Genomic DNA, 14,799 nt, shown 5'->3' on the forward strand with positions numbered 1-14,799 from the left:
AACTGTAAAAAGCCCTCTGAGAAAGCCCCCCTCTAACCTTTGATAGTAAGCTTTTCTGTAGTCTGCCTGTTGATGTATTTTCCGTTTGAACTGTGCACAACATGAAGAGACGGAACACTGGCGGCTTGTCACAATGCCCCCCGATGACATCACAATAGCGCTGCTGCCTAGAAAACAAGCTGCGCAGAAGAAGTTGTTCTTTGGGTGGGAGGGTGGGCTAGTGGAAGGAGGGGGCAATCTCTTTTTTTCCCGGGTGGTAGGGGGATGACAGGAGAAGGGAAGCGGGTGGTGAGAAAGGTACAGAGGGCAGGGTTTGGGGGCTGGGAAGGAAAGGGAAAAGATTAGGGTTTGGGGATGATGAAAGGGCTTTCTACGGGTAAGGATGGCAAAGGGTGGCAGTGACGGAAAGTCAGGCAACCTGTCCTGTCCGTCTTTTTGTATCGTGAATTGGAAAGACTGCAAGGGGGAGGGGAGTTGCTTGCGCCCTAAAGGAGGAGTTATTCAGATTCATTGCAGTGGGCGGCGGCTGCAAAACGCACCATTCTTCTTGTTTTTGCTCTGCAAAGCAGCCTTTTCAAGGGTTGGCTTGGGTGACAAAATGTCTTGTGTAGGCGTGGGTTTGTCTCCCTCTCGCTCTCTCTCCCTAAGATGTGTCCGGCATAGGCCAGGGTGCCACTCGAGGCCCAAACCAATTCTGGTTATCGCTTCTCGGCCTTTTGGCTAAGATCATGTGTAGTGTTGTTCGAAGAGGTGGTTTAAGCTCCAGGCCACCTTAGTACAATGATACACTGCACACTGGAAGGTTGCGCTTGCTAGTACTCTGGGTGGATAGTATATTCATCTAGAGGAAAACATGGCCCTACCAGGATCAAGGCTATTAGACTGAGTAAGGGTGGGGGGCTATAGTACAACGTGCCCCAGGACTGACGACCCTGGAGTGAGTCTGAGCTTGCTGGCTTGGGACCCCGGCAAGCCTTGGGCTCTGTAGCACACCGTACCTTGCCTTTTCATACTTTTTGAGCATATTACCCTATCCCGGCCTTCTGGCTAGGAAGGGAAATTTTTATAATCCCGGTCGGAGGTCTGGTCAGCTTTGGGCTGAGAAACTAACACCCGGTTGGAGGTCCGGGTCAGCTTCGGCTGAGAAACCAACACCCGGTTGGAGGTCTGGGTCAGCTTCGGCTGAGAAACCAACACCCGGTTGGAGGTCCGGTTAGCCTTGGGCTGAGAAACCAACACCGGTTGACGGTCCGGGCAGTTTCGGCTGCGAAACCAATAACTAGTAGCTCTCTACTCCACTTGGGTAAGATGCCTGGGTGGACGCTGGGAGCAACGACAAGGCTCAACCAGGCTTCGGCTTGGGGGAGCACCGAAGATCCCTGACCCTTGCTGTGGCCTTCTGGCTCGGAGGGACGGGGTTGATTTTTGGGGACCCTCTCCTCACGGTGGGGTCCACACGAATCCTAGCCTTTGCACTGTTTTTGGTGTGACTTCGGTCATGCATTTTTTGTGGTGCTTTGGAAAGCTTCATTAAATCAAAAATCTGTTCTTATCAGTTTAATATCTGATACGTCCCCTATCTGGGGACCATATATTAAATGGATTTTTAGAACAGGGAGATGGAAAAAGAGCTTGCTCTGTCCACTCCACGCATTGACCTGGTATTGCAGTACCTCCAGGAACGGTGCACCCCTTCTTAACCCAGTTTCCAAAAGCAGAACTCAATTCACCTGATTCATATTAGCCCGATTTAATGAATTGGAAGAAAGCATACGTCTTCATATGCACCTCAATTTGGCCCATTCACTTTTCACACTTCCTCCTTTTGTTTTTTATCTTTCACACTTTTGACTTTCTTTATTCATCCAAATAGCAAACTCATCACCACTCAACCTGACCAACTCGGCTATGTCCCCGTGCTGCAGTTCTCTGTCTTATCTAGATCATTTGCAATTGAATGGAATAGATCCCTTTTGGACAAAGTGGATTCACCTGCTGCTGCAGTGACCACAGGTGTGATAAGATCTAGAATTGGCATCTGGTGCGATCTCTCCGCTTCCACTCCAAAGAAAGTTACCTGTTTATTCCTATCATGCATTGGTTTTTGGGGTTTTCTTTGAGTAATGATGATCTCTTTAGTAGTCTGTTGGCGCCCTCTCCTGGAGGAATAGTTTGCTTGCTCTTGGACATTCTAAAAGAGAGGTCATGATAGACATTGAGCTTCTGAGCTCAATTGGGGACAGTCATGGGTGATGAATGTTTGCAACCTACTGCGAAGCCTCATACCGCAATATAAGGAACGTCAAATACTAAGAAAGGGCGGCCTATGAAAGAATTACTACTTTCAATAAGTACACTTAAACGGCTAATTGGGAATAGAAAAACTGTAAAAAGCCCTCTGAGAAAGCCCCCCTCTAACCTTTGATAGTAAGCTTTTCTGTAGTCTGCCTGTTGATGTATTTTCCGTTTGAACTGTGCACAACATGAAGAGACGGAACACTGGCGGCTTGTCACAATGCCCCCCGATGACATCACAATAGCGCTGCTGCCTAGAAAACAAGCTGCGCAGAAGAAGTTGTTCTTTGGGTGGGAGGGTGGGCTAGTGGAAGGAGGGGGCAATCTCTTTTTTTCCCGGGTGGTAGGGGGATGACAGGAGAAGGGAAGCGGGTGGTGAGAAAGGTACAGAGGGCAGGGTTTGGGGGCTGGGAAGGAAAGGGAAAAGATTAGGGTTTGGGGATGATGAAAGGGCTTTCTACGGGTAAGGATGGCAAAGGGTGGCAGTGACGGAAAGTCAGGCAACCTGTCCTGTCCGTCTTTTTGTATCGTGAATTGGAAAGACTGCAAGGGGGAGGGGAGTTGCTTGCGCCCTAAAGGAGGAGTTATTCAGATTCATTGCAGTGGGCGGCGGCTGCAAAACGCACCATTCTTCTTGTTTTTGCTCTGCAAAGCAGCCTTTTCAAGGGTTGGCTTGGGTGACAAAATGTCTTGTGTAGGCGTGGGTTTGTCTCCCTCTCGCTCTCTCTCCCTAAGATGTGTCCGGCATAGGCCAGGGTGCCACTCGAGGCCCAAACCAATTCTGGTTATCGCTTCTCGGCCTTTTGGCTAAGATCATGTGTAGTGTTGTTCGAAGAGGTGGTTTAAGCTCCAGGCCACCTTAGTACAATGATACACTGCACACTGGAAGGTTGCGCTTGCTAGTACTCTGGGTGGATAGTATATTCATCTAGAGGAAAACATGGCCCTACCAGGATCAAGGCTATTAGACTGAGTAAGGGTGGGGGGCTATAGTACAACGTGCCCCAGGACTGACGACCCTGGAGTGAGTCTGAGCTTGCTGGCTTGGGACCCCGGCAAGCCTTGGGCTCTGTAGCACACCGTACCTTGCCTTTTCATACTTTTTGAGCATATTACCCTATCCCGGCCTTCTGGCTAGGAAGGGAAATTTTTATAATCCCGGTCGGAGGTCTGGTCAGCTTTGGGCTGAGAAACTAACACCCGGTTGGAGGTCCGGGTCAGCTTCGGCTGAGAAACCAACACCCGGTTGGAGGTCTGGGTCAGCTTCGGCTGAGAAACCAACACCCGGTTGGAGGTCCGGTTAGCCTTGGGCTGAGAAACCAACACCGGTTGACGGTCCGGGCAGTTTCGGCTGCGAAACCAATAACTAGTAGCTCTCTACTCCACTTGGGTAAGATGCCTGGGTGGACGCTGGGAGCAACGACAAGGCTCAACCAGGCTTCGGCTTGGGGGAGCACCGAAGATCCCTGACCCTTGCTGTGGCCTTCTGGCTCGGAGGGACGGGGTTGATTTTTGGGGACCCTCTCCTCACGGTGGGGTCCACACGAATCCTAGCCTTTGCACTGTTTTTGGTGTGACTTCGGTCATGCATTTTTTGTGGTGCTTTGGAAAGCTTCATTAAATCAAAAATCTGTTCTTATCAGTTTAATATCTGATACGTCCCCTATCTGGGGACCATATATTAAATGGATTTTTAGAACAGGGAGATGGAAAAAGAGCTTGCTCTGTCCACTCCACGCATTGACCTGGTATTGCAGTACCTCCAGGAACGGTGCACCCCTTCTTAACCCAGTTTCCAAAAGCAGAACTCAATTCACCTGATTCATATTAGCCCGATTTAATGAATTGGAAGAAAGCATACGTCTTCATATGCACCTCAATTTGGCCCATTCACTTTTCACACTTCCTCCTTTTGTTTTTTATCTTTCACACTTTTGACTTTCTTTATTCATCCAAATAGCAAACTCATCACCACTCAACCTGACCAACTCGGCTATGTCCCCGTGCTGCAGTTCTCTGTCTTATCTAGATCATTTGCAATTGAATGGAATAGATCCCTTTTGGACAAAGTGGATTCACCTGCTGCTGCAGTGACCACAGGTGTGATAAGATCTAGAATTGGCATCTGGTGCGATCTCTCCGCTTCCACTCCAAAGAAAGTTACCTGTTTATTCCTATCATGCATTGGTTTTTGGGGTTTTCTTTGAGTAATGATGATCTCTTTAGTAGTCTGTTGGCGCCCTCTCCTGGAGGAATAGTTTGCTTGCTCTTGGACATTCTAAAAGAGAGGTCATGATAGACATTGAGCTTCTGAGCTCAATTGGGGACAGTCATGGGTGATGAATGTTTGCAACCTACTGCGAAGCCTCATACCGCAATATAAGGAACGTCAAATACTAAGAAAGGGCGGCCTATGAAAGAATTACTACTTTCAATAAGTACACTTAAACGGCTAATTGGGAATAGAAAAACTGTAAAAAGCCCTCTGAGAAAGCCCCCCTCTAACCTTTGATAGTAAGCTTTTCTGTAGTCTGCCTGTTGATGTATTTTCCGTTTGAACTGTGCACAACATGAAGAGACGGAACACTGGCGGCTTGTCACAATGCCCCCCGATGACATCACAATAGCGCTGCTGCCTAGAAAACAAGCTGCGCAGAAGAAGTTGTTCTTTGGGTGGGAGGGTGGGCTAGTGGAAGGAGGGGGCAATCTCTTTTTTTCCCGGGTGGTAGGGGGATGACAGGAGAAGGGAAGCGGGTGGTGAGAAAGGTACAGAGGGCAGGGTTTGGGGGCTGGGAAGGAAAGGGAAAAGATTAGGGTTTGGGGATGATGAAAGGGCTTTCTACGGGTAAGGATGGCAAAGGGTGGCAGTGACGGAAAGTCAGGCAACCTGTCCTGTCCGTCTTTTTGTATCGTGAATTGGAAAGACTGCAAGGGGGAGGGGAGTTGCTTGCGCCCTAAAGGAGGAGTTATTCAGATTCATTGCAGTGGGCGGCGGCTGCAAAACGCACCATTCTTCTTGTTTTTGCTCTGCAAAGCAGCCTTTTCAAGGGTTGGCTTGGGTGACAAAATGTCTTGTGTAGGCGTGGGTTTGTCTCCCTCTCGCTCTCTCTCCCTAAGATGTGTCCGGCATAGGCCAGGGTGCCACTCGAGGCCCAAACCAATTCTGGTTATCGCTTCTCGGCCTTTTGGCTAAGATCAAGTGTAGTATCTGTTCTTATCAGTTTAATATCTGATACGTCCCCTATCTGGGGACCATATATTAAATGGATTTTTAGAACAGGGAGATGGAAAAAGAGCTTGCTCTGTCCACTCCACGCATTGACCTGGTATTGCAGTACCTCCAGGAACGGTGCACCCCTTCTTAACCCAGTTTCCAAAAGCAGAACTCAATTCACCTGATTCATATTAGCCCGATTTAATGAATTGGAAGAAAGCATACGTCTTCATATGCACCTCAATTTGGCCCATTCACTTTTCACACTTCCTCCTTTTGTTTTTTATCTTTCACACTTTTGACTTTCTTTATTCATCCAAATAGCAAACTCATCACCACTCAACCTGACCAACTCGGCTATGTCCCCGTGCTGCAGTTCTCTGTCTTATCTAGATCATTTGCAATTGAATGGAATAGATCCCTTTTGGACAAAGTGGATTCACCTGCTGCTGCAGTGACCACAGGTGTGATAAGATCTAGAATTGGCATCTGGTGCGATCTCTCCGCTTCCACTCCAAAGAAAGTTACCTGTTTATTCCTATCATGCATTGGTTTTTGGGGTTTTCTTTGAGTAATGATGATCTCTTTAGTAGTCTGTTGGCGCCCTCTCCTGGAGGAATAGTTTGCTTGCTCTTGGACATTCTAAAAGAGAGGTCATGATAGACATTGAGCTTCTGAGCTCAATTGGGGACAGTCATGGGTGATGAATGTTTGCAACCTACTGCGAAGCCTCATACCGCAATATAAGGAACGTCAAATACTAAGAAAGGGCGGCCTATGAAAGAATTACTACTTTCAATAAGTACACTTAAACGGCTAATTGGGAATAGAAAAACTGTAAAAAGCCCTCTGAGAAAGCCCCCCTCTAACCTTTGATAGTAAGCTTTTCTGTAGTCTGCCTGTTGATGTATTTTCCGTTTGAACTGTGCACAACATGAAGAGACGGAACACTGGCGGCTTGTCACAATGCCCCCCGATGACATCACAATAGCGCTGCTGCCTAGAAAACAAGCTGCGCAGAAGAAGTTGTTCTTTGGGTGGGAGGGTGGGCTAGTGGAAGGAGGGGGCAATCTCTTTTTTTCCCGGGTGGTAGGGGGATGACAGGAGAAGGGAAGCGGGTGGTGAGAAAGGTACAGAGGGCAGGGTTTGGGGGCTGGGAAGGAAAGGGAAAAGATTAGGGTTTGGGGATGATGAAAGGGCTTTCTACGGGTAAGGATGGCAAAGGGTGGCAGTGACGGAAAGTCAGGCAACCTGTCCTGTCCGTCTTTTTGTATCGTGAATTGGAAAGACTGCAAGGGGGAGGGGAGTTGCTTGCGCCCTAAAGGAGGAGTTATTCAGATTCATTGCAGTGGGCGGCGGCTGCAAAACGCACCATTCTTCTTGTTTTTGCTCTGCAAAGCAGCCTTTTCAAGGGTTGGCTTGGGTGACAAAATGTCTTGTGTAGGCGTGGGTTTGTCTCCCTCTCGCTCTCTCTCCCTAAGATGTGTCCGGCATAGGCCAGGGTGCCACTCGAGGCCCAAACCAATTCTGGTTATCGCTTCTCGGCCTTTTGGCTAAGATCAAGTGTAGTATCTGTTCTTATCAGTTTAATATCTGATACGTCCCCTATCTGGGGACCATATATTAAATGGATTTTTAGAACAGGGAGATGGAAAAAGAGCTTGCTCTGTCCACTCCACGCATTGACCTGGTATTGCAGTACCTCCAGGAACGGTGCACCCCTTCTTAACCCAGTTTCCAAAAGCAGAACTCAATTCACCTGATTCATATTAGCCCGATTTAATGAATTGGAAGAAAGCATACGTCTTCATATGCACCTCAATTTGGCCCATTCACTTTTCACACTTCCTCCTTTTGTTTTTTATCTTTCACACTTTTGACTTTCTTTATTCATCCAAATAGCAAACTCATCACCACTCAACCTGACCAACTCGGCTATGTCCCCGTGCTGCAGTTCTCTGTCTTATCTAGATCATTTGCAATTGAATGGAATAGATCCCTTTTGGACAAAGTGGATTCACCTGCTGCTGCAGTGACCACAGGTGTGATAAGATCTAGAATTGGCATCTGGTGCGATCTCTCCGCTTCCACTCCAAAGAAAGTTACCTGTTTATTCCTATCATGCATTGGTTTTTGGGGTTTTCTTTGAGTAATGATGATCTCTTTAGTAGTCTGTTGGCGCCCTCTCCTGGAGGAATAGTTTGCTTGCTCTTGGACATTCTAAAAGAGAGGTCATGATAGACATTGAGCTTCTGAGCTCAATTGGGGACAGTCATGGGTGATGAATGTTTGCAACCTACTGCGAAGCCTCATACCGCAATATAAGGAACGTCAAATACTAAGAAAGGGCGGCCTATGAAAGAATTACTACTTTCAATAAGTACACTTAAACGGCTAATTGGGAATAGAAAAACTGTAAAAAGCCCTCTGAGAAAGCCCCCCTCTAACCTTTGATAGTAAGCTTTTCTGTAGTCTGCCTGTTGATGTATTTTCCGTTTGAACTGTGCACAACATGAAGAGACGGAACACTGGCGGCTTGTCACAATGCCCCCCGATGACATCACAATAGCGCTGCTGCCTAGAAAACAAGCTGCGCAGAAGAAGTTGTTCTTTGGGTGGGAGGGTGGGCTAGTGGAAGGAGGGGGCAATCTCTTTTTTTCCCGGGTGGTAGGGGGATGACAGGAGAAGGGAAGCGGGTGGTGAGAAAGGTACAGAGGGCAGGGTTTGGGGGCTGGGAAGGAAAGGGAAAAGATTAGGGTTTGGGGATGATGAAAGGGCTTTCTACGGGTAAGGATGGCAAAGGGTGGCAGTGACGGAAAGTCAGGCAACCTGTCCTGTCCGTCTTTTTGTATCGTGAATTGGAAAGACTGCAAGGGGGAGGGGAGTTGCTTGCGCCCTAAAGGAGGAGTTATTCAGATTCATTGCAGTGGGCGGCGGCTGCAAAACGCACCATTCTTCTTGTTTTTGCTCTGCAAAGCAGCCTTTTCAAGGGTTGGCTTGGGTGACAAAATGTCTTGTGTAGGCGTGGGTTTGTCTCCCTCTCGCTCTCTCTCCCTAAGATGTGTCCGGCATAGGCCAGGGTGCCACTCGAGGCCCAAACCAATTCTGGTTATCGCTTCTCGGCCTTTTGGCTAAGATCAAGTGTAGTATCTGTTCTTATCAGTTTAATATCTGATACGTCCCCTATCTGGGGACCATATATTAAATGGATTTTTAGAACAGGGAGATGGAAAAAGAGCTTGCTCTGTCCACTCCACGCATTGACCTGGTATTGCAGTACCTCCAGGAACGGTGCACCCCTTCTTAACCCAGTTTCCAAAAGCAGAACTCAATTCACCTGATTCATATTAGCCCGATTTAATGAATTGGAAGAAAGCATACGTCTTCATATGCACCTCAATTTGGCCCATTCACTTTTCACACTTCCTCCTTTTGTTTTTTATCTTTCACACTTTTGACTTTCTTTATTCATCCAAATAGCAAACTCATCACCACTCAACCTGACCAACTCGGCTATGTCCCCGTGCTGCAGTTCTCTGTCTTATCTAGATCATTTGCAATTGAATGGAATAGATCCCTTTTGGACAAAGTGGATTCACCTGCTGCTGCAGTGACCACAGGTGTGATAAGATCTAGAATTGGCATCTGGTGCGATCTCTCCGCTTCCACTCCAAAGAAAGTTACCTGTTTATTCCTATCATGCATTGGTTTTTGGGGTTTTCTTTGAGTAATGATGATCTCTTTAGTAGTCTGTTGGCGCCCTCTCCTGGAGGAATAGTTTGCTTGCTCTTGGACATTCTAAAAGAGAGGTCATGATAGACATTGAGCTTCTGAGCTCAATTGGGGACAGTCATGGGTGATGAATGTTTGCAACCTACTGCGAAGCCTCATACCGCAATATAAGGAACGTCAAATACTAAGAAAGGGCGGCCTATGAAAGAATTACTACTTTCAATAAGTACACTTAAACGGCTAATTGGGAATAGAAAAACTGTAAAAAGCCCTCTGAGAAAGCCCCCCTCTAACCTTTGATAGTAAGCTTTTCTGTAGTCTGCCTGTTGATGTATTTTCCGTTTGAACTGTGCACAACATGAAGAGACGGAACACTGGCGGCTTGTCACAATGCCCCCCGATGACATCACAATAGCGCTGCTGCCTAGAAAACAAGCTGCGCAGAAGAAGTTGTTCTTTGGGTGGGAGGGTGGGCTAGTGGAAGGAGGGGGCAATCTCTTTTTTTCCCGGGTGGTAGGGGGATGACAGGAGAAGGGAAGCGGGTGGTGAGAAAGGTACAGAGGGCAGGGTTTGGGGGCTGGGAAGGAAAGGGAAAAGATTAGGGTTTGGGGATGATGAAAGGGCTTTCTACGGGTAAGGATGGCAAAGGGTGGCAGTGACGGAAAGTCAGGCAACCTGTCCTGTCCGTCTTTTTGTATCGTGAATTGGAAAGACTGCAAGGGGGAGGGGAGTTGCTTGCGCCCTAAAGGAGGAGTTATTCAGATTCATTGCAGTGGGCGGCGGCTGCAAAACGCACCATTCTTCTTGTTTTTGCTCTGCAAAGCAGCCTTTTCAAGGGTTGGCTTGGGTGACAAAATGTCTTGTGTAGGCGTGGGTTTGTCTCCCTCTCGCTCTCTCTCCCTAAGATGTGTCCGGCATAGGCCAGGGTGCCACTCGAGGCCCAAACCAATTCTGGTTATCGCTTCTCGGCCTTTTGGCTAAGATCAAGTGTAGTATCTGTTCTTATCAGTTTAATATCTGATACGTCCCCTATCTGGGGACCATATATTAAATGGATTTTTAGAACAGGGAGATGGAAAAAGAGCTTGCTCTGTCCACTCCACGCATTGACCTGGTATTGCAGTACCTCCAGGAACGGTGCACCCCTTCTTAACCCAGTTTCCAAAAGCAGAACTCAATTCACCTGATTCATATTAGCCCGATTTAATGAATTGGAAGAAAGCATACGTCTTCATATGCACCTCAATTTGGCCCATTCACTTTTCACACTTCCTCCTTTTGTTTTTTATCTTTCACACTTTTGACTTTCTTTATTCATCCAAATAGCAAACTCATCACCACTCAACCTGACCAACTCGGCTATGTCCCCGTGCTGCAGTTCTCTGTCTTATCTAGATCATTTGCAATTGAATGGAATAGATCCCTTTTGGACAAAGTGGATTCACCTGCTGCTGCAGTGACCACAGGTGTGATAAGATCTAGAATTGGCATCTGGTGCGATCTCTCCGCTTCCACTCCAAAGAAAGTTACCTGTTTATTCCTATCATGCATTGGTTTTTGGGGTTTTCTTTGAGTAATGATGATCTCTTTAGTAGTCTGTTGGCGCCCTCTCCTGGAGGAATAGTTTGCTTGCTCTTGGACATTCTAAAAGAGAGGTCATGATAGACATTGAGCTTCTGAGCTCAATTGGGGACAGTCATGGGTGATGAATGTTTGCAACCTACTGCGAAGCCTCATACCGCAATATAAGGAACGTCAAATACTAAGAAAGGGCGGCCTATGAAAGAATTACTACTTTCAATAAGTACACTTAAACGGCTAATTGGGAATAGAAAAACTGTAAAAAGCCCTCTGAGAAAGCCCCCCTCTAACCTTTGATAGTAAGCTTTTCTGTAGTCTGCCTGTTGATGTATTTTCCGTTTGAACTGTGCACAACATGAAGAGACGGAACACTGGCGGCTTGTCACAATGCCCCCCGATGACATCACAATAGCGCTGCTGCCTAGAAAACAAGCTGCGCAGAAGAAGTTGTTCTTTGGGTGGGAGGGTGGGCTAGTGGAAGGAGGGGGCAATCTCTTTTTTTCCCGGGTGGTAGGGGGATGACAGGAGAAGGGAAGCGGGTGGTGAGAAAGGTACAGAGGGCAGGGTTTGGGGGCTGGGAAGGAAAGGGAAAAGATTAGGGTTTGGGGATGATGAAAGGGCTTTCTACGGGTAAGGATGGCAAAGGGTGGCAGTGACGGAAAGTCAGGCAACCTGTCCTGTCCGTCTTTTTGTATCGTGAATTGGAAAGACTGCAAGGGGGAGGGGAGTTGCTTGCGCCCTAAAGGAGGAGTTATTCAGATTCATTGCAGTGGGCGGCGGCTGCAAAACGCACCATTCTTCTTGTTTTTGCTCTGCAAAGCAGCCTTTTCAAGGGTTGGCTTGGGTGACAAAATGTCTTGTGTAGGCGTGGGTTTGTCTCCCTCTCGCTCTCTCTCCCTAAGATGTGTCCGGCATAGGCCAGGGTGCCACTCGAGGCCCAAACCAATTCTGGTTATCGCTTCTCGGCCTTTTGGCTAAGATCAAGTGTAGTATCTGTTCTTATCAGTTTAATATCTGATACGTCCCCTATCTGGGGACCATATATTAAATGGATTTTTAGAACAGGGAGATGGAAAAAGAGCTTGCTCTGTCCACTCCACGCATTGACCTGGTATTGCAGTACCTCCAGGAACGGTGCACCCCTTCTTAACCCAGTTTCCAAAAGCAGAACTCAATTCACCTGATTCATATTAGCCCGATTTAATGAATTGGAAGAAAGCATACGTCTTCATATGCACCTCAATTTGGCCCATTCACTTTTCACACTTCCTCCTTTTGTTTTTTATCTTTCACACTTTTGACTTTCTTTATTCATCCAAATAGCAAACTCATCACCACTCAACCTGACCAACTCGGCTATGTCCCCGTGCTGCAGTTCTCTGTCTTATCTAGATCATTTGCAATTGAATGGAATAGATCCCTTTTGGACAAAGTGGATTCACCTGCTGCTGCAGTGACCACAGGTGTGATAAGATCTAGAATTGGCATCTGGTGCGATCTCTCCGCTTCCACTCCAAAGAAAGTTACCTGTTTATTCCTATCATGCATTGGTTTTTGGGGTTTTCTTTGAGTAATGATGATCTCTTTAGTAGTCTGTTGGCGCCCTCTCCTGGAGGAATAGTTTGCTTGCTCTTGGACATTCTAAAAGAGAGGTCATGATAGACATTGAGCTTCTGAGCTCAATTGGGGACAGTCATGGGTGATGAATGTTTGCAACCTACTGCGAAGCCTCATACCGCAATATAAGGAACGTCAAATACTAAGAAAGGGCGGCCTATGAAAGAATTACTACTTTCAATAAGTACACTTAAACGGCTAATTGGGAATAGAAAAACTGTAAAAAGCCCTCTGAGAAAGCCCCCCTCTAACCTTTGATAGTAAGCTTTTCTGTAGTCTGCCTGTTGATGTATTTTCCGTTTGAACTGTGCACAACATGAAGAGACGGAACACTGGCGGCTTGTCACAATGCCCCCCGATGACATCACAATAGCGCTGCTGCCTAGAAAACAAGCTGCGCAGAAGAAGTTGTTCTTTGGGTGGGAGGGTGGGCTAGTGGAAGGAGGGGGCAATCTCTTTTTTTCCCGGGTGGTAGGGGGATGACAGGAGAAGGGAAGCGGGTGGTGAGAAAGGTACAGAGGGCAGGGTTTGGGGGCTGGGAAGGAAAGGGAAAAGATTAGGGTTTGGGGATGATGAAAGGGCTTTCTACGGGTAAGGATGGCAAAGGGTGGCAGTGACGGAAAGTCAGGCAACCTGTCCTGTCCGTCTTTTTGTATCGTGAATTGGAAAGACTGCAAGGGGGAGGGGAGTTGCTTGCGCCCTAAAGGAGGAGTTATTCAGATTCATTGCAGTGGGCGGCGGCTGCAAAACGCACCATTCTTCTTGTTTTTGCTCTGCAAAGCAGCCTTTTCAAGGGTTGGCTTGGGTGACAAAATGTCTTGTGTAGGCGTGGGTTTGTCTCCCTCTCGCTCTCTCTCCCTAAGATGTGTCCGGCATAGGCCAGGGTGCCACTCGAGGCCCAAACCAATTCTGGTTATCGCTTCTCGGCCTTTTGGCTAAGATCAAGTGTAGTATCTGTTCTTATCAGTTTAATATCTGATACGTCCCCTATCTGGGGACCATATATTAAATGGATTTTTAGAACAGGGAGATGGAAAAAGAGCTTGCTCTGTCCACTCCACGCATTGACCTGGTATTGCAGTACCTCCAGGAACGGTGCACCCCTTCTTAACCCAGTTTCCAAAAGCAGAACTCAATTCACCTGATTCATATTAGCCCGATTTAATGAATTGGAAGAAAGCATACGTCTTCATATGCACCTCAATTTGGCCCATTCACTTTTCACACTTCCTCCTTTTGTTTTTTATCTTTCACACTTTTGACTTTCTTTATTCATCCAAATAGCAAACTCATCACCACTCAACCTGACCAACTCGGCTATGTCCCCGTGCTGCAGTTCTCTGTCTTATCTAGATCATTTGCAATTGAATGGAATAGATCCCTTTTGGACAAAGTGGATTCACCTGCTGCTGCAGTGACCACAGGTGTGATAAGATCTAGAATTGGCATCTGGTGCGATCTCTCCGCTTCCACTCCAAAGAAAGTTACCTGTTTATTCCTATCATGCATTGGTTTTTGGGGTTTTCTTTGAGTAATGATGATCTCTTTAGTAGTCTGTTGGCGCCCTCTCCTGGAGGAATAGTTTGCTTGCTCTTGGACATTCTAAAAGAGAGGTCATGATAGACATTGAGCTTCTGAGCTCAATTGGGGACAGTCATGGGTGATGAATGTTTGCAACCTACTGCGAAGCCTCATACCGCAATATAAGGAACGTCAAATACTAAGAAAGGGCGGCCTATGAAAGAATTACTACTTTCAATAAGTACACTTAAACGGCTAATTGGGAATAGAAAAACTGTAAAAAGCCCTCTGAGAAAGCCCCCCTCTAACCTTTGATAGTAAGCTTTTCTGTAGTCTGCCTGTTGATGTATTTTCCGTTTGAACTGTGCACAACATGAAGAGACGGAACACTGGCGGCTTGTCACAATGCCCCCCGATGACATCACAATAGCGCTGCTGCCTAGAAAACAAGCTGCGCAGAAGAAGTTGTTCTTTGGGTGGGAGGGTGGGCTAGTGGAAGGAGGGGGGCAATCTCTTTTTTTCCCGGGTGGTAGGGGGATGACAGGAGAAGGGAAGCGGGTGGTGAGAAAGGTACAGAGGGCAGGGTTTGGGGGCTGGGAAGGAAAGGGAAAAGATTAGGGTTTGGGGATGATGAAAGGGCTTTCTACGGGTAAGGATGGCAAAGGGTGGCAGTGACGGAAAGTCAGGCAACCTGTCCTGTCCGTCTTTTTGTATCGTGAATTGGAAAGACTGCAAGGGGGAGGGGAGTTGCTTGCGCCCTAAAGGAGGAGTTATTCAGATTCATTGCAGTGGGCGGCGGCTGCAAAACGCACCATTCTTCTTGTTTTTGCTCTGCAAAG

At 47.3% G+C, this 14,799-nt stretch overlaps 8 non-coding genes across 8 annotated transcripts; all 8 read left to right on the top strand.

Annotated features, from left to right (window-relative positions):
* Window positions 1-1,502: 1,502 nt before the first annotated feature.
* On the top strand, window positions 1,503-1,695 carry LOC142286680 (U2 spliceosomal RNA). Its single transcript, XR_012747762.1, has one exon. It is a non-coding gene; the product is annotated as a U2 spliceosomal RNA (small nuclear RNA).
* Window positions 1,696-3,884: 2,189 nt separating this feature from the next.
* Window positions 3,885-4,077, top strand: LOC142286681 (U2 spliceosomal RNA). The gene has a single exon (XR_012747763.1). It is a non-coding gene; the product is annotated as a U2 spliceosomal RNA (small nuclear RNA).
* Window positions 4,078-5,464: 1,387 nt separating this feature from the next.
* LOC142286687 (U2 spliceosomal RNA) lies at window positions 5,465-5,655 on the top strand. Its single transcript, XR_012747768.1, has one exon. It is a non-coding gene; the product is annotated as a U2 spliceosomal RNA (small nuclear RNA).
* A 1,387-nt stretch (window positions 5,656-7,042) lies between these two features.
* LOC142286698 (U2 spliceosomal RNA) lies at window positions 7,043-7,233 on the top strand. Its single transcript, XR_012747774.1, has one exon. It is a non-coding gene; the product is annotated as a U2 spliceosomal RNA (small nuclear RNA).
* A 1,387-nt stretch (window positions 7,234-8,620) lies between these two features.
* On the top strand, window positions 8,621-8,811 carry LOC142286699 (U2 spliceosomal RNA). The gene has a single exon (XR_012747775.1). It is a non-coding gene; the product is annotated as a U2 spliceosomal RNA (small nuclear RNA).
* A 1,387-nt stretch (window positions 8,812-10,198) lies between these two features.
* On the top strand, window positions 10,199-10,389 carry LOC142286700 (U2 spliceosomal RNA). The gene has a single exon (XR_012747776.1). It is a non-coding gene; the product is annotated as a U2 spliceosomal RNA (small nuclear RNA).
* Window positions 10,390-11,776: 1,387 nt separating this feature from the next.
* Window positions 11,777-11,967, top strand: LOC142286701 (U2 spliceosomal RNA). The gene has a single exon (XR_012747777.1). It is a non-coding gene; the product is annotated as a U2 spliceosomal RNA (small nuclear RNA).
* Window positions 11,968-13,354: 1,387 nt separating this feature from the next.
* On the top strand, window positions 13,355-13,545 carry LOC142286702 (U2 spliceosomal RNA). Its single transcript, XR_012747778.1, has one exon. It is a non-coding gene; the product is annotated as a U2 spliceosomal RNA (small nuclear RNA).
* Window positions 13,546-14,799: the final 1,254 nt, after the last annotated feature.

The sequence above is a fragment of the Anomaloglossus baeobatrachus genome, unplaced genomic scaffold (assembly GCF_048569485.1).
Source record: "Anomaloglossus baeobatrachus isolate aAnoBae1 unplaced genomic scaffold, aAnoBae1.hap1 Scaffold_694, whole genome shotgun sequence".
Taxonomy (NCBI): domain Eukaryota; kingdom Metazoa; phylum Chordata; class Amphibia; order Anura; family Aromobatidae; genus Anomaloglossus; species Anomaloglossus baeobatrachus.